This window comes from Bos mutus, chromosome 5 (genome assembly GCF_027580195.1).
Source record: "Bos mutus isolate GX-2022 chromosome 5, NWIPB_WYAK_1.1, whole genome shotgun sequence".
Classification (NCBI taxonomy): domain Eukaryota; kingdom Metazoa; phylum Chordata; class Mammalia; order Artiodactyla; family Bovidae; genus Bos; species Bos mutus.
Window position 1 is genome coordinate 72,204,847 of NC_091621.1, and position 18,130 is coordinate 72,222,976.

The window sequence follows — 18,130 nt, forward strand, 5'->3', positions numbered from 1 at the left end:
GCTCCCAGAACAACCCAGTGATCACCTAGTGGCTCCGAACAGTCTGTCTTAGAACTTGCTGTGGTTTTGCTCTCTAGGTATATGAAACTGAAGGGAAAACAAAAGTAATTCACAGGCTTATTCCCCAAGGTTCCTTTTTTGCTTCCTTCCTTAAGCCACATCATCTCAAACCCTTTTTACTTGGACTGCATCAAGGTAGCCTAGAGTTCCCAGTTATGCTCAACCCCAGGAAGTGGGATGTTCTTTCAAAGCCCATTTCCTGTCAGAGTGTCTCAGTCTTGAGAGGATCTGTCCAGGCAGGACTAGCCCTTCAGCCAAGCTGAGTACATGGTGCGTCTTGATGGTCTGATTTGAGGAGCACCCACAGGGTTCCCACACTAAAAAAATTTCTTCCCCACTCATGCCTAAAATCCTATCCGTGATGATTCATACCTGTTGTTAACACCTGGTGCCTGGAAGGGAAAGACACCTGGCTGTTTACTTCCTAATTTTGCCTGGCAGTGGCCCAGGATTAGGATCATAAAGGGACTTCTGAGTGTACGAATTGGAATGTCTTGCAACTTCTCATAAATGCTGACAAAATTCAGTATGAGGCCTCAAGGCTTTGGGGCAGAGGGAGAAAATCAAAGGCTTTCGGTGATTATTTCTTAGGAAGCAGGTTAACACCATGGGCTGGGTTTGACCAAACTTAGGCTAGATCATGGCATTCAACACATGACCCATTGTATACCCTTGTTTGTGTTCACGTCATGCAAAAGGATGTGAAATAAGGTTGCATGTTGGCGTCTATTCCACTCTGTCTTTATTGGGCCATATTTATTATATGGTAGTGATTTGGTAGCTTGACTAAAGCTCTGTTGAGTATTCAAATGACCACTTAACTCTAATCTCCCTTCTTTCCATTTATATCCCATTCTTAGTTTTTATTTATTTATCTTTTGGCTGTACCAAGTGGCATGCAGAATCTTAGTTCCCCGACCAGGAATTGAACTCGTGCCCTCTGCATTGGCACAGACTCTTAATTACTGGATTGTCAGGGAAGTCCCTGACAATGGAGAAAAGGGAACCCTCTTACACTGTTGGTGGGAATGCAAATTAGTGCAGCCACTATGGAGAACAGTGTGGAGATTCCTTAAAAAACTGGAAATAGAACTGCCTTATGATCCAGCAATCCCACTGCTGGGCATACACACTGAGGAAACCAGAAGGGAAAGAGACACGTGTACCCCAATGTTCATCGCAGCACTGTTTATAATAGCCAGGACATGGAAGCAACCTAGATGTCCATCAGCAGATGAATGGATAAGAAAGCTGTGGTACATATACACAATGGGGTATTACTCAGCCATTAAAAAGAATACATTTGAATCAGTTCTAATGAGGTGGATGAAACTGGAGACTATTATACAGAGTGAAGTAAGCCAGAAGGAAAAACATAAATACAGTATACTAACGCATGTATATGGAATTTAGAAAGATGGTAACGATAACCCTGTGTACGAGACAGCAAAAAGAGACACTGATGTATAGAACAGTCTTATGGACTCTGTGGGAGAGGGTGGGAAGATTTGGGAGAATGTCATTGAAACATGTGAAATGTCATGTATGAAACGAGATGCCAGTCCAGGTTCAGTGCACGATGCTGGATGCTTGGGGCTGGTGCGCTGGGAAGGCCCAGGGGATGGTATGGGGAGGTTGGGGGGGAGGAGGGTTCAGGATGGGGAGCATGTGATTTTTTTAAAAATATTTAATAAACTTAATAAAAAAATAAATAAATAAATAAATAAAAATTTTTTTATCTTATCTTCCATTCTTTCCCACTCAGCCAGTTAATATCCACATACCCACAGCTGTCTCCACACCATTTTACTTTCTGAGAATGACTGCATGTGGACATTTATGGGCATCAAATGTGGACCTGTTTTTATCTCCCTTGGGTAAAGCCCCACTTCTAACTGCAGGCTTCCTGGAGCCTCCTAAGTAACCTCTTCAGGCCCTGCTCCCTTCAGTCCTCCCACTTCCATGGGATAGTCCATCTGAGAAAGTCTGTAATTCAGTGGGGCAAAGTAGAAACATCCTGGACACAGGCCAGAGGCTTGAGCTTGAACTCCTGATCCGTCATTTTCCACTTGTAGATGATTCTGTAAGATAAATGGCACCTAGCCAGTTCTACCTTAGTAATAAGATCTGACTATGTGGAGGCAAGAACGTGACGTGTTAACCAATGTTCAGAGCAGAATTATTCACAATAACCCAAAGGTGGAAACAACCCGGATGTGTATTAACATATGAATGGATAAAAAAAAGGTGGTATATTCACACAGTGGAATATTATTCAGCCACAAAAGGAATAGAATTCTGACACACGCCACAACATGGATGAACTTTGAAAATAGGCTAAGTTGCAGATGCCAGATACAAAAGGACAATTATTGTATGATTGTGTTTATAGACAATACCTAGAATAGGCAAACTCCTGGAGACAGAGTAAATTAGACATTAGATGTTAGTGGAGAGTGGGTAACGTAGAGAGTGGGGAGTTATTGCTTAATAGGCTCAGAGTTTCTGTTTAGGGTGATGAAAAATTATGGAAGTAGTGGTGATGGTTGTATAATTTGTGACTGTCACTAATGCCACCAAATTCTACACTTAAAAAATGGTTCAGGGGAGGAGGAGCCAAGATGGCGGAGGAGTAGGACAGGGAGAACACTTTCTCCCCACAAATTCATCAAAAGAGCATTTAAACGTCGAGTAAATTCCATTAAAACAACTTCTGAATGCCGGCAGAGGACATCAGGCACCCAGAAAAGCAATCCAACTCTTCAAAGGAGGTAGGAAAAAATATAAAAGACAAAAAAAGAGACAAAGAGGGAGGGACGGAGCTCCGTCCCGGGAAGGGAGTCTAAAAAGAGAGAAGTTTCCAAACACCAGGAAACCTTCTCACTGCCGAATCTGTGCCGAGCTTTGGAAGCACAGAGGGCAACGTAACAGGAGAAAAAATAAATAAACAATTAAAACTCAAGATTATGAGTCCTACGGTAACTCCCCAGTGGAGAAGCAGCGCAGACGCCTGCAGGCGCCATTAACAAGCGGGCTGAGCAGGGAGGATAGAGCGCCGGGCTGCATCGCTTAGAGTAAGAATCTGGCCTAAATACCCTGAGCACTATCTGAGCGAAATAATTTGGGCTAACAAACCAGACTGTGGATATCTACTACGCGAAAAGCCAGCCCCAACCTAAGACCGCCAGGCCGTGCACGGAACAAAGAATTGAACAGAGATAGCCGGCTGCAGACCTTCCCCCTCCGGTGATAGGCAGCCAGAGCCGGAAGGGGGCAATCGCAGCCCCAGAGAGACATTATCTATAAAACTGTAAGCAGGCTTCTTTGCTAACTAAAACTTCTTGGGGGTCTGGACGGTTAACATCTGCCTAAGAAGGTGCGCCGGTTTTGCGCCCAGATAACCGAAAGTGGCGGGGGGAGGCGATAAGTCGCAGCATTGGCGCCGCCAAACACCTCATCACTTGAGCTGCTCGGACCTGGGAAGAGCACAATACTCAGGCCCAACTGAGTCTGGCGCCTCTGAGGACTATCCGAGTGCCTGAACCTGAGCGGCTTGGACCTGGGAGGTACATGCAACCCAGGGCCAGCCTTGGATTGTTCCCCGGCGGAACAACCTAGAGCCCGAGCAGTGTGGGCAGGGAGGCTACACGCGCAGTGAGCGGGGCAGACCCAGTGTGGCTGAGGCACTGCGAGAAAAGACGCCAGTGTTATTTGCTTGCAGCATCCCTCCCTCCCCCCACAGCGACTGAACAAAGAGAAGAAATACAGTTCCACCCATCAGAACACTGACACAAGCTTCCCTAACCAGGAAACCTTGACAAGCCACCTGTACAAACCCACACACAGTGAGGAATAGCCACAATAAAGAGAACTCCACAAACTGCCAGAATACAGAAAGGACACCCCATACTCAGCAATTTAAACAAGATGAAGAGACAGAGGAATAGCCAGCAGATAAAGGAACAGGATAAATGCCCACCAAACCAAACAAAAGAGGAAGAGATAGGGAATCTACCTGACAAAGAATTGAATAATGATAGTGAAATTGATCCAAAATCTAGAAATTAAAATGGAATCACAGATAAATAGCTTGGAGACAAGGATTGAGAAGATGCAAGAAAGGTTTAACAAGGACCTAGAAGAAAAAAAAAAGAGTCAATATACAATGAATAATGCAATAAATGAAATTAAAAACACTCTGGAGGCAAACAAATAGTAGAATAACAGAGGCAGAAGATAGGATTAGTGAATTAGAAGATAGAATGGTAGAAATAAATGAATCAGAGAGAATAAAAGAAAAACGAATTAAAAGAAATGAGGACAATCTCAGAGACCTCCAGGACAATATTAAACGCTACAACATTCAATCATAGGGGTTCCAGAAGAAGAAGACAAAAAGAAAGACCATGAGAAAATACTTGAGGAGATAATAGTTGAAAACTTCCCTAAACTGGGGAAGGAAATAATCACCCAAGTCCAAGAAACCCAGAGAATCCCAAACAGGATAAACCAAGGTGAAACACCCAAGACACATATTACTCAAATTAACAAAGATCAAACACAAAGAACAAATATTAAAAGCAGCAAGGAAAAAACAACAAATAACACACAAGGGAATTCTATAAGGATAACAGCTGATCTTTCAATAGAAACTCTTCAAGCCAGGAGGGAATGGCAAGACATACTAAAATGATGAAAGAAAATAACCTACAGCCCAGATTATTGTACCCAGCAAGGATTTCATTCAAGTATGAAGGAGAAATCAAAAGCTTCTCAGATAAGCAAAAGCTGAGAGAATTCTGCACCACCAAACCAGCTCTACAACAAATACTAAAGGATATTCTCTAGACAGGAAACACAAAAATGGTGTATAAATTCAACCCCAAACAATAAAGTAAATGGCAACGGGATCATACTTATCAGTAATTACCTTAAACGTAAATGGGTTGAATGCCCCAACCAAAAGACAAAGACTGGCTGAATGGATACAAAAACAAGACCCCTACATATGTTGTCTACAGAGACCCACCTCAAAACAGGGGACACATACAGACTGAAAGTGAAGGGCTGGAAAAAGATTTTCCATGCAAATAGGGACCAAAAGAAAGCAGGAGTAGCAATACTCATATCAGATAAAATAGACTTTAAAACAAAGGCTGTGAAAAGAGACAAAGAAGGTCACTACATAATGATCAAAGGATCAATCCAAGAAGAAGATATAACAATTATAAATATATATGCACCCAACACGGGAGCACCGCAGTATGTAAGACAAATGCTAACAAGCATGAAAGGAGAAATTAACAATAACACAATAATAGTGGGAGACTTTAATACCCCACTCACACCTATGGATAGATCAACTAAACAGAAAATTAATAAGGAAACACAAACTTTAAACGATACAATAGACCAGTTAGACCTAATTGATATCTATAGGACATTTCATCCCAAAACAATGAATTTCACCTTTTTCTCAAGCACACATGGAACCTTCTCCAGGATAGATCACATCCTGGGCCATAAAGCTAGCCTTGGTAAATTCAAAAAATAGAAATCATTCCAAGCATCTTTTCTGACCACAATGCAGTAAGATTAGGTCTCAATTACAGGAGAAAAACTATTAAAAATTCCAACATATGGAGGCTGAACAACACGCTGCTGAATAACAAACAAATCACAGAAGAAATCAAAAAGAAATCAAAATTTGCATAGAAACGAATGAAAATGAAAACACAACAACCCAAAACCTGTGGGACACAGTAAAAGCAGTCCTAAGGGGAAAGTTCATAGCAATACAGGCACACCTCAAGAAACAAGAAAAAGTCAAATAAATAACCTAACTCTACACCTCAAACAACTAGAAAAGGAAGAAATGAAGAACCCCAGGGTTAGTAGAAGGAAAGAAATCTTAAAAATTAGAGCAGAAATAAATGCAAAAGAAACAAAAGAGACCATAGCAAAATCAACAAAGCCAAAAGCTGGTTCTTTGAAAGGATAAATAAAATTGACAAACCATTAGCCAGACTCATCAAGAAACAAAGGGAGAAAAATCAAATCAATAAAATTAGAAATGACAATGGAGAGATCACAACAGACAACATAGAAATACAAAGGATCATAAGAGACTATTATCAACAATTATATGCCAATAAAATGGACAACGAGGAAGAAATGGACAAATTCTTAGAAAAGTACAACTTTCCAAAACTCGACCAGGAAGAAATAGAAAACCTTAACAGACCCATCACAAGCATGGAAATTGAAACTGTAATCAAAAATCTTCCAGCAAACAAAAGCCCAGGTCCAGACGGCTTCACAGCTGAATTCTACCAAAAATTTAGAGAAGAGCTAACACCTATCCTGCTCAAACTCTTCCAGAAAATTGCAGAGGAAGGTAAACTTCCAAACTCATTCTATGAGGCCACCATCACCCTAATACCAAAACCTGACAAAGATGCCACAAAAAAAAAGAAAACTATAGGCCAATATCACTGATGAACATAGATGCAAAAATCCTAAACAAAATTCTAGCAATCAGAATCCAACAACACATTAAAAAGATCATACACTATGACCAAGTGGGCTTTATCCCAGGGATGCAAGGATTCTTCAATATCCGCAAATCAATCAATGTAATACACCACATTAACAAATTGAAAACAAAACCATATGATTATCTCAATAGATGCAGAGAAAGCCTTTGACAAAATTCAACACCCATTTATGATAAAACTCTCCAGAAAGCAGGAATAGAAGGAACATACCTCAACATAATAAAAGCTATATATGACAAACCCACAGCAAACATTATCCTCAATGGTGAAAATTGAAAGCATTTTCTAAAGTCAGGAACAAAACAAGGGTGCCCACTTTCACCATTACTATTCAACATAGTTTTGGAAGTTTTGGCTACAGCAATCAGAGCAGAAAAAGAAATAAAAGGAATCCAAATTGAAAAGAAGAAGTAAAACTCTCACTATTTGCAGATGACATGATCCTCTACATAGAAAACCCTAAAGACTCCACCAGAAAATTACTAGAACTAATCAATGATTATAGTAAAGTTGCAGGATATAAAATCAACACACAGAAATCCCTTTGCATTCCTATACACTAATAATGAGAAAACAGAAAGAGAAATTAAGGAAACAATTCCATTCACCATTGCAACGAAAAGAATAAAATACTTAGGAATATATCTACCTAAAGAAACTAAAGACCTATATATAGAAAACTATAAAACACTGGTGAAAGAAATCAAAGAGGACACTAATAGATGGAGAAATATACCATGTTCATGGATTGGAAGAATCAATATAGTGAAAATGAGTATACTACCCAAAGCAATTTATAGATTCAATGCAATCCCTATCAAGCTACCAACAGTATTCTTCACAGAGCTAGAACAAATAATTTCACAATTTGTATGGAAATACAAAAACCTCGAATAGCCAAAGGATCTTGAGAAAGAAAAATGGAACTGGAGGAATCAACCTACCTGACTTCAGGCTCTACTACAAAGCCACAGTTATCAAGACAGTATGGTACTGGCACAAAGACAGAAATATAGATCAATGGAACAAAATAGAAAGCCCAGAGATAAATCCACGCACATATGGACACCTTATCTTTGACAAAGGAGGCAAGAATATACAGTGGATTAAAGACAATCTTTAACAAGTGGTGCTGGGAAATCTGGTCAACCACTTGTAAAAGAATGAAACTAGAACACTTTCTAACACCATATACAAAAATAAACTCAAAATGGATTAAAGATCTCAACATAAGACCAGAAACTATAAAACTCCTAGAGGAGAACATAGGCAAAACACTCTCTGACATACATCACAGCAGGATCCTCTATGACCCACCTCCCAGAATATTGGAAATAAAAGCAAAAATAAACAAATGGGACCTAATTAAACTTAAAAGCTTCTGCACATCAAAGGAAACTATTAGCAAGGTGAAAAGACAGCCTTCAGAATGGGAGAAAATAATAGCAAATGAAGCAAACTGACAAACAACTAATCTCAAAAATATACAAGCAACTCCTACAGCTCAACTCCAGAAAATAAATGACCCAATCAAAAAATGGGCCAAAGATCTAAATAGACATTTCTCCAAAGAAGACATACAGATGGCTAACAAACACTTGAAAAGATGTTCAACATCACTCTTTATCAGAGAAATGCAAATCAAAACCACTATGAGGTACCATTTCACACCAGTCAGAATGGCTGATCCAAAAGTCTACAAATAATAAATGCTGAGAGGGGTGGAGAAAAGGGAACCCTCTTACACTGTTGGTGGGAATGCAAATTAGTACAGCCACTATGGAGAACAGTGTGGAGATTCCTTAAAAACTGGAAATAGAACTGCCTTATGATCCAGCAATCCCACTGCTGGGCATACACACTGAGGAAACCAGAAGGGAAAGAGACACGTGTACCCCAATGTTCATCGCAGCACTGTTTATAATAGCCAGGACATGGAAGCAACCTAGATGTCCATCAGCAGATGAATGGATAAGAAAGCTGTGGTACATATACACAATGGAGTATTACTCAGCCATTAAAAAGAATACATTTGAATCAGTTCTAATGAGGTGGATGAAACTGAGACTATTATACAGAGTGAAGTAAGCCAGAAGGAAAACATAAAACGATAACCCTGTGTACTGAGACAGCAAAAGAGACACTGATGTATAGAACAGTCTTATGGACTCTGTGGGAGAGGGTGGGAAGATTTGGGAGAATGTCATTGAAACATGTGAAATGTCATGTATGAAACGAGATGCCAGTCCAGGTTCAGTGCACGATGCTGGATGCTTGGGGCTGGTGCGCTGGGAAGGCCCAGGGGATGGTATGGGGAGGTTGGGAGGGAGGAGGGTTCAGGATGGGGAGCATGTGATTTTTTTTTTTTTAAAAAAAAAAAAAAAAAAAAATGGTTCACATGGCACATTTTATGTTACATGTATTTTGCCACAATAAAAGATAGTGAAAAGAACAAACCCAAAACCTGGGGGTTTAATAATAAAACTATCAATGTGACTCAAGATTCCTGGCATGGGAAAAGACCCATAGAGCTAGGAAAAGACTAAAAACTCAGGAAAAAAAGTATTAAGACCTAAAATCAAGCAAACATGGATTGTTTGGGAATGGCAACTTAGATAAAGTGAAGTTACCAGGAGTGGGGAGGCAGATACAGCTGATGAGTAGATGCCAGATCAGAAAAAACCTGTGTCTAGAGTCAACCCAACCCAGGAAAGGGTTTTTAAGCAGAAAGGAACATACATGTATCAGCTTTGCTCATGGGAAAAATCACCCCAGCAAGGGTGGGGGATTATTGTACAAGAACACCATTGAGGAGACTTCCCTGGTGGCCCAGTGGCTAAGAATCCACCTTTCAATGCAGGAGGCACGGGTGCGATCCCTGGTCAGGGAACTAAGATCCTACCTGCTGAGCAGTGGCTACGCCTGTGCGCCACAACTTCTGAAGCCCAAGTGCTTTGGAGCCTGCGTGACGCAACTGCGGAGTCCATGTGTCCCAACAAAAGACCCTGTGTGATGCAGCAAAGAGCCTGCGTGCGCCACTGAGCCCTGACATGGCCAAACGAGTGACTGAATTAACAGAAGGACAACACTGAAAGCAGAGTCAACGTCTGGGTCAGGCTGGAGGGCAGGTGCACCGCTAGTCTGCACTGTCAACAGGTCAGAGCCCCTGAGAGCCAGCTGGAGCGACAGGAGACCCAGCAGTTTCTCTTGGCTGTCTTACGTGCCTTCAGCTTGGCTCAGTCGCTCAGTCATGTCCAACTCTTTGCAACCCCATGAACCGCAGCACACCAGGCCTCGCTGTCCATCACCAACTCCCGGAGTCCACCCAAACCCATGTCTGTTGAGTCGGTGATGCCATCCAACCATCTCATCCTCTGTCATCTCCTTCTCCTCCTGCCCTCAATCTTTCCCAGCATCAGGGTCTTTTTCAAATGAGTCAGCTCTTCGCATGAGGTGGCCAAAGTATTGGAGTTTCAGCTTCAGCATCAGTCCTCCCAATGAATATTCAGGACTGATCTCCTTCAGGATGGACTGGTTGGATCTCCTTGCAGTCCAAGGGACTCTCAGGAGTCTTCTCCAACACCACAGTTCAAAAGCATCAATTCTTCAGTGCTCAGCTTTCTTCACAGTCCAACTCTCACATCCATACATGACCACTGGAAAAACCATAGCCTTGACTAGACGGACCTTTGTTGGCAAAGTAACGTCTCTGCTTTTTAATATGCTGTCTAATATTCTTGGTCATAATTTCCTTCCAAGGAGTAAGCGTCTTTTCATTTCATGGCTGCAATCACCATCTGCAGTGATTTTGGAGCCCCCAAAAATAAAGTCTGCCACTGTTTACACTGTTTCTCCAACTATTTGCCGTGGAGTGATGTGACTGGATACCATGATCTTTGTTTTCTGAATGTTGAGCTTTAAGCCAACTTCTTCACTCTCCTCTTTCACTTTCATCAAGAGGCTTTTTAGTTCCTCTTCACTTTCTGCCATAAGGGTGGTGTCATCTGCATATCTGAGGTTATTGGTATTTCTCCCAGCAATCTTGATTCCAGCTTGTGCTTCATCCAGCCCAGAGTTTCTCATGATGTACTCTGCCCGCCTTCACACAAGCTTTATCAGCTATAACAGGAGCCCACGTGTGCCTTGCACTGGGCTCAGCCTCATACCAAGACCCTCAAGTGGGAGAACGACCTTGTGGATGTAAGCCCAGTGACACGACAGCTGGGTGAGCCCCGGAAACTCTCACCTAAATGTCCCTCTTCCTGCCAAGGTCATCTCAGGGCAAACACCCTCAGAAGGGAAATGAAAGAGGGGCGTTTTCCTTCAAGCTGAGAACATTCTGATTGCTTCACTAGTGCCTGTTCTATTTCTCTTACCCAGACTGAGTGAGCCTCTCCCAGCTTGGAAAGAATGCACTTTCTCCTGCTGGGTTTGGTCTCCTTGCCCATTCCCCACCCGCACTGCCCTGGAGGCTGTGTGGGGGCCCAGATTCTCATGGCGCTGCCCCACTGCCCATGGCTCCCCACTAGCATTGCTGCCCAGTTGGAGGCTTTGCTCTAAACCCACAAGGGCTGCCCTTCTGTCTGCTCCCAGAAACGGCTCCTTGGCAGCCTCCCGGCTTTGAGACCCTGAAACCAACTACCTGGCCTCGGTGTTGGGCGTGCTGGCACTCCAACTCTGCATTCAGTGACCTCCTGTTGATAGCTTGAAATCTACCAAGACCCTCAAGTGGGAGAACGACCTTGTGGAATGTAAGCCCAGTGACACGACAGCTGGGTGAGCCCTGGAAACTCTCACCTAAATGTCCCTCTTCCTGCCAAGGTCATCTCAGGGCGAACACCCTCAGAAGGGAAATGAAAGAGGGGCGTTTTCCTTCAAGCTGAGAACATTCTGATTGCTTGTGGAAGCATTTATGATGTTAAACTCAGCCACTCTGCAGTGGTGCCGAATAGAATCTCAGAGACAGAGTTTTGGGTGAAGTAGAAAATTATAGCTTTATTGCTTCACCTGGCAAAGGGGGACACAGCAGGCTCATGACCTGAAAATCTGTGTGTCCCTACCCAGGAGGATTTGGTGAGGAGTTTTATAGCAATGGTACAAGGGTGGGGTTGTTGATAAGGATCTGGGTTTGTGCAGGGTCTAAGTTCCTTTGATCTGGCCTTAGAGGATCCCCTAATGAGCTTTTTGATTCCCGAGGTTATCAAACTGTGACCTTCTCTCTGGCATGAAGGATGCTTCAAGTAGTTAGCATCTCCTGTTTGTTCAGGTCTCTAGTTCTGCAGAAGAGCTCAAAGATATTGCTAAGTGTATCCCTTAGGGTGGAACTGGGATTCTATACCAAGGCTGCACTCTTGTTTCTTGGCCTCTCCTCCCTTATCTCTGCAGCCTCTCCCTTCCCTGATTAGCAGCTATTTGAACCTGCCCTTTGGAGAAGGAAATGGCAACCCACTCCAGTACCCTTGCCTGGAAAATCCGATGGACGGAGAAGCCTGGTAGGCTACGGTTCATGGGGTCGCAAAGAATCGGACACGACTGAGTGACTTCACTTCACTTCACTTTGGGATTCAAGGAAGGTCATGGAGGCTAGGGCTTTCCTGATAGCTCAGTTGGTAAAGAATCCACCTGGAATGCAGGAGACCCTGGTTCGATTCCTGGGTCGGAAAGATCCAGTGGAGAAGGGATAGGCTACCCACCCCAGTATTCTTGGGCTTCCCTGGTGGCTCAGCTGGTAAAGAATCCGCCTGCAATGTGGGAAATCTGCGTTCAGTCCCTGGGTTGGGAAGATCCCCTGGAGAAGGGAAAGACTACCCACTCCAGTATTCTGGCCTGGAGAATTCCATGGACTGTATAGTCCATGGGGTCACAAAGAGTCAGACAGGACTGAGCGACTTTCCCTTTCATGGAGGCTGAAGCCTATTTCCTACAAACAAGAAAGGAGGACACAGAAAGTTTTCTATGCCCAAGAGCCCCACAGGCTTCTGCTCAGTTTTATTTACATCTGCAAACACCATGAATTAGAGCTTTTCTTTCTGAAGAGTCAGTTGTTTTTATCAGTATACCTCCAATTGGACTTCTCGTTCCTTTAAAAGAATTAACAAACAAATAGATGGAACTGGAGGTGTTAGGGCTTTGTTCTCTTAGACATCTTCTGGGTCCCCATCATCTCCAAAAGCAGGAGGCAGAACTCAGTAATGATTTTAAGCTTATGAAACCATGTAGTGAGATGAATTGGGAGAGGCTGGCTCAGCTCAGGAAGACTGGATCAGTCCTTCCAATGAATATTCAGGACTGATTTCCTTTAGGATGGACTGGTTGGATCTCCGTGAAGTCCAAGGGACTCTCCAAGAGTCTCCTCCAACACCACAGTTCAAAAGCATCAATTCTTCGGCACTCAGCTTTCTTTATGGTCCAACTCTTGAAAAACCATAGCTTTGACTAGACGGACCTTGTTGGCAAAGTAATGTCTCTGCTTTTTAATACTCTGTCTAGGTTGGTCATAGCTGTTCTTCCAAGGAGCAAGTGTCTTTTAATTTCATGGCTGCACTCACCATCTGCAGTGATTTTGAAGCCCAGGAAAATAAAGTCTGTTACTGTTTCCATTCTTTCCCCATCTATTTGTCATGAAGTGATGGATGATTTTAGGAACAGATTTTATGATCTCAATCCTTGCATCTCCTCATATCTAAAGAAGCACTAAATCCATTCATGGTGACATCAGATCCTCATGACTAGCAAAAAACCTTTTGTAAAATGAGTGCTTAATGGTATTGAACTCCCCCTTCACCAAAACCTTATATATTGACTTCCCCCCACTACTTCTTTGGAGCAGTCTCTCAGAGCTATCTGAGATGCTGCCTCTTGGGCTGCAGTCCTCATTTTGCCCCCAATAAAACTTAACAGCTCTCAAGTTGTGCATCTTTTTTAGTTGACATCCCCAAGCTGAGGCTCTTATTGGCCTCCTGAACAAAAGTTGAGTTCTTCACAGGAGGGTGTTTGTGTGTGTTTTCCAGTGATGAGATCCTGCTTACAGTTCTCCACCCACAGCCTCTCTGACCTGGTGCCTTCCTCCCTGGGCACATGGACAAGCCCTTCCTGCAGGAGGTCAGACACCTCTGATCTACTATCTGTGAAGCTAAAGGCTATCTTCTTCCATTAATACCTCTGGTTCCACTGGGAAAGCCTGAATGGTGTTAGAGGACAGAGAGAAGAATGCTGTAATCAGTTTAGTTTTACTGTGTTCAAGTTGACAGGGTTTTGATATGTTTGAGATTGTGTGCTGCTGCTGCTGCTAAGTTGCTTCAGTCATGTCTGACTCTGTGCAACCCCATAGACGGCGGCCCACCAGGCTTCCCCGTCCCTGGGATTCTCCAGGCAAGAACACTGGAGAGGGTTGCCAATTCCTTCTCCAATGCATGAAAGTGAAAGTGAAGTTTCTCAGTTGTGTCTGACTCTTAGAGACCTCATGGGCTGCAGCCTACCAGGCTCCTCCATCCATGGGATTTTCCAGGCAAGAGTACTGGAGTGGGGTGCCATTGCCTTCTCCATTGAGACTGTATACAGGATTACTAAATAAAAAAGACTGAGTGCAGAAGAATTGATGCTTTTGAATTGTGGTGCTGGAGAAGCCCTTGAGAGTCCCTTGGACAGCAAGGAGATCAAACCAGTCAATCCTAAAGGACATCAACCCTGAATATTCATTGGAAGGACTGATGCTGAAGGTCCAATACTTTGGCCACCTTATACGAAGGGCCAACTCATTAGAAAAGACCCTGATGCTGGGAAAGATGGAAGGCAAAAGGAGAAGAGGGTGGCAGAGAAAGATGGTTAGATAGCATCACCGACTCAATAGACATAAGTTTGAGCAAACTCCAGGAGATAGTGGAGGATAGGGAAGCCTGGCATGCTGCCGTCCATGGGGTCGCAAAGGATTGGACATGACTTGGTGACTGAACAACAAACCCCTCACCGCTCCCAGAAGGAATCAATCCTGCCAATACCTTGATCTCAGACTTTCAGCCTTTAGAACTGTGAGACAATAAATTCTGTTGCTTAGGCCAGTCAGTGGTAGTTTTAGCTCTAGTAAACTAATACACTCCCCTAATAAATTTACTTTTCTTTTGTGCCCCATCAGGGTTTGCAGATAAGCAAAACTGTCTTGGTTCACTAAAACCTCAGAATTTTTTCTTTATCATGTAAAGTGAAGGGAAGCTAAAATACTGCATTTCCATCCAAAATTAGAACTAGTCCCCCACAAGTTAGAAATGTTTAAAAAGTTATTTAGTAAAGATAAAACAACCTTGCATGCATGCTCAGTCTTTCAACTTGTTGGGACCCTATGAACTATAGCCTGCCAGGCTCCCGGGTCTATGGGATTTTTCAGGCAAGAATACTAGAGGGGCCATTTCCTCGCCAAGGGATCTTCCTGACCCAGGGATCGAACCTGCATCTCCTGCATTGGCAGGCAGGTTCCTTACCACTGAGCCACCAGGGAAGCCTTAAGACATATTAAACTCTATGTACATTGTTTCCAAGGTTCTTTTCACATTTGGTAACACATATATTTTCACATACAATCACAGGCCATGTGCTTTCTTGGGTTCTGTTTTTAACATTATTTGATAGAAATATTTCTAGTTAGTGATGATATTCATATTTTTATTTAAGTAGCTACATATTATTTTTTTAAAAGATGGTATTAGCTCAGATGGCAAAGACTCTGCCTGCAATGCAGGAGAGCTGGGTTCGATCCCTGGGCCGAGGTTGTTTTATTAAATAAGTGAGCAACTAACACACACGTATTATTTTTATGCCTTTCACGTATTTTTAGCTGTTTGTTACTTTCTAATTTGTCACTGTGAATATTTTTGTATAATTTATTTTTACCCCACTTGAACTGTTTCCTTGAGGGGTATACAAGAAGAAAGACAATTCTGTAGTTTATGTTCCGTATTACCGTTATTCTCTAGACAGATTGAGCTGATCTGTGGTTTCACCAGAACTAAAAACTGTGTAGGTTTTTCCATAATCTTCATGTCACTTAGTTTCATGATTTTAAAATTACTTTTCCTAACTTAAAAAGCTTTTCCGAGACTGACAGTTGCTTAGTTTTTCACTTATATCACTACCCGGGAGGGGGCCCTAGGCACTTTGAAAGCATCATTTATTTTGATCTTTGAGATGTGCAGCAATAGGCAACCAGTACTAGCTCCCTGTGGTCCCCCTGAGCGCCCGGCGCCTCCCCTGCCTCGGCCGGTTCCCGCACACGGTCCCCGCCGGCCCTGGGTTAGTTCTCGGACGCGCCCGCCAGGGGTCAGCGCAGGCTCGGCGGCGGGCTCCGGCTTCCCACAATGCACCGGGCGCTGGGGTCTGGAGGTGACCGAGCTGCGGCTGCGGCGGCCGAGCCCCGAGGGTTTGCAGGCGGCCTAGGGGCGGGGCGTCAAGGGGGCGGGGCACTATAGGGCGGGGCCAGAGCCGCAGCTGTGGCCTCGGTCGCCCGCAGCTGAGCCTTTCCTGCGGGCAGCGCCCGGACTCCGGTCGCTTGCTTCCCGGCCTCAGAGACCTGTCCACCTGGCGCTGTAGCAAGGTAGTGGGGGGCTCTTCCGGGCCATCATATTTTTTCTTGGTGGTGGGGTGGGCTGTGAAATCTTAGCTGTTGCCAACCGGAGAAGCCCTAACGTTGCTAAAATTTAGGGATGGAGCAACCAGTTTCGCTCCGAATAATTTAAAACTCTTGTTTCTGTCCCATTCTCCCTGTGCCCTCCAGTCTCCGCTGGGCTTTGGGAAGCCTGATTTGGGGTGCCCGTGCCAGGGTAATTTCAAACTCTAGGTTCATCTCTCATGCCTTATGTAGGGATGCTAACTAGCGGGTGGGGTTAGAATGCGTGAGAACTTTTATGGGTGTAGGCTGGTTTCTTCAGATGTGTGCCTATGTAAAAGTGTGAGTAGGGATCCTGAGTCCTCGCTGTTTCAGGGAGTTAGAGGCGTCTGTCTCGTGCCCGCCTCCGCCACCACGTAGCCACCAGGAGGTAGCAATCCTGGGATCTAAGCCAGTGGGTGCCCTCAAATTCTACACCCCAGGACACTGCTTCCTAACTGTCCGTGCCGCCGCACCCCGGAGCTCCTCAGCACAGCTGACCCTCCTTTGGAGATCCAAGCTTTTCAAAAAAGTAAAGTTTGGCAGACACAAAGCGCTGGAATATGCGGGCACCTGGGACAGCTTAAGCTTGTTGGAGGTCTGTCGTCCTCAGCCTGTTTCTTGGTCACACTGCATGGCTCAACCCAGTCGGTCTACTTTCTGTTACCCCAGTGCTCCCCTTGGTAAAAATGCCGATCTGAAGTAATCCCAGTGAAAAACCTGCAAGTCTAAAGTGACTCCACCTTTCCCCACTTCTAAAGGCTTAGAAAAGCTCTTTAGTGCCCTGATCCTTAACTTCAGTGCAAAATCATAGTTTTAAAGGTTTATTTTTCTTTAAAACCCTCACCCAGTAAATATCAACTGGTTGATTTTACTTGTGAAATCCAAGCAGTTTCATTTACTGGTTAGTAATAAAGATCGTAACTAGGAAAACTTATCAAAATGAGAAATTGATTCAGATGACCGTAATTAACCAAGTAGCTGATAACAAAAGGCAGATGGGAAATCAAGTAAGCTTGGGTCTAAAACATTTCTGCCTCCGAGAAGTTTGGAAAGATAAACTTTCCTTCTAAAAGTAGAAGGAACACAGATTCCCCCACCCCTTTTTTTAGACTAGACAGACCTCTTAATTTGAGATGATCAAAAATAAGAAAGCTCTTTCAAAGTGCTAGCACCTCACCTGTGTCCACCCAAGGAAAGAAGTTAAGTCTAGGAGTTGTTAGGATTCTAAATCTTTAAGTAGAAGTTCTTAATGATCCTTAACACCATGTCTGGGTACGTTCCTCCAGAAGTGTCAGTTCTCCATCAAATATAAAATTATTAATTTCTCATTATGTATAATATTTTCTATTTGGAAAATGTTTTCCATATCTAACATTAACATTTACTTAAAAGCATTGTGCATTTGTGAGTAAAATGGTACAAATCTTTAAAAGGTTAAAAGCAAGGGAAAAAATAGTCTTAGCTAGTCTACATCAGTGATTCTCACCCTGAGGTCCTCAGTTAGTGGCAATAAACCCTAGACATAAAAATCAAAATCTGGGGAAACTTCCCTGGTGGTCCAGTGGTTAAGAATCTACCTTGCAATGTAGGGGAGGCAAGTTTGATCATTGGGGGAGCTAAGATCCTACATGCCTTGCTTGCAACAACTAAGCCTGAGCATCAGAGCTACTGAACTTACTCGATGCGGCCAAATAAATAAATTTTAAAAATTCAACAATAAAATCAAGTCATTAATAATTAATAATTGCCAACACCTGTAAGAACTAGACTGCACCATTTGAAGCTTAAAAGGAGCTGATTAATGGTGGCTCAGGTGGTAAAGCATCCCGCTACAGTGGAGGAGAGACAGGTTCAATCCCTGGGTTGGAAAGATCCC

The 18,130-nt window shown here is 43.4% G+C and overlaps 1 protein-coding gene across 1 annotated transcript in view; it reads left to right on the plus strand.

Annotated features, from left to right (window-relative positions):
- Positions 1-16,091: 16,091 nt before the first annotated feature.
- Positions 16,092-18,130, plus strand: part of EXTL3 (exostosin like glycosyltransferase 3) — a 132,027-nt gene continuing 129,988 nt past the window's right edge. Inside the window, exon 1 of the mRNA XM_070371016.1 lies at positions 16,092-16,200. The gene's annotated coding sequence lies outside the window, so the exon portion shown is untranslated. The remainder of the gene's footprint in view (positions 16,201-18,130) is intronic.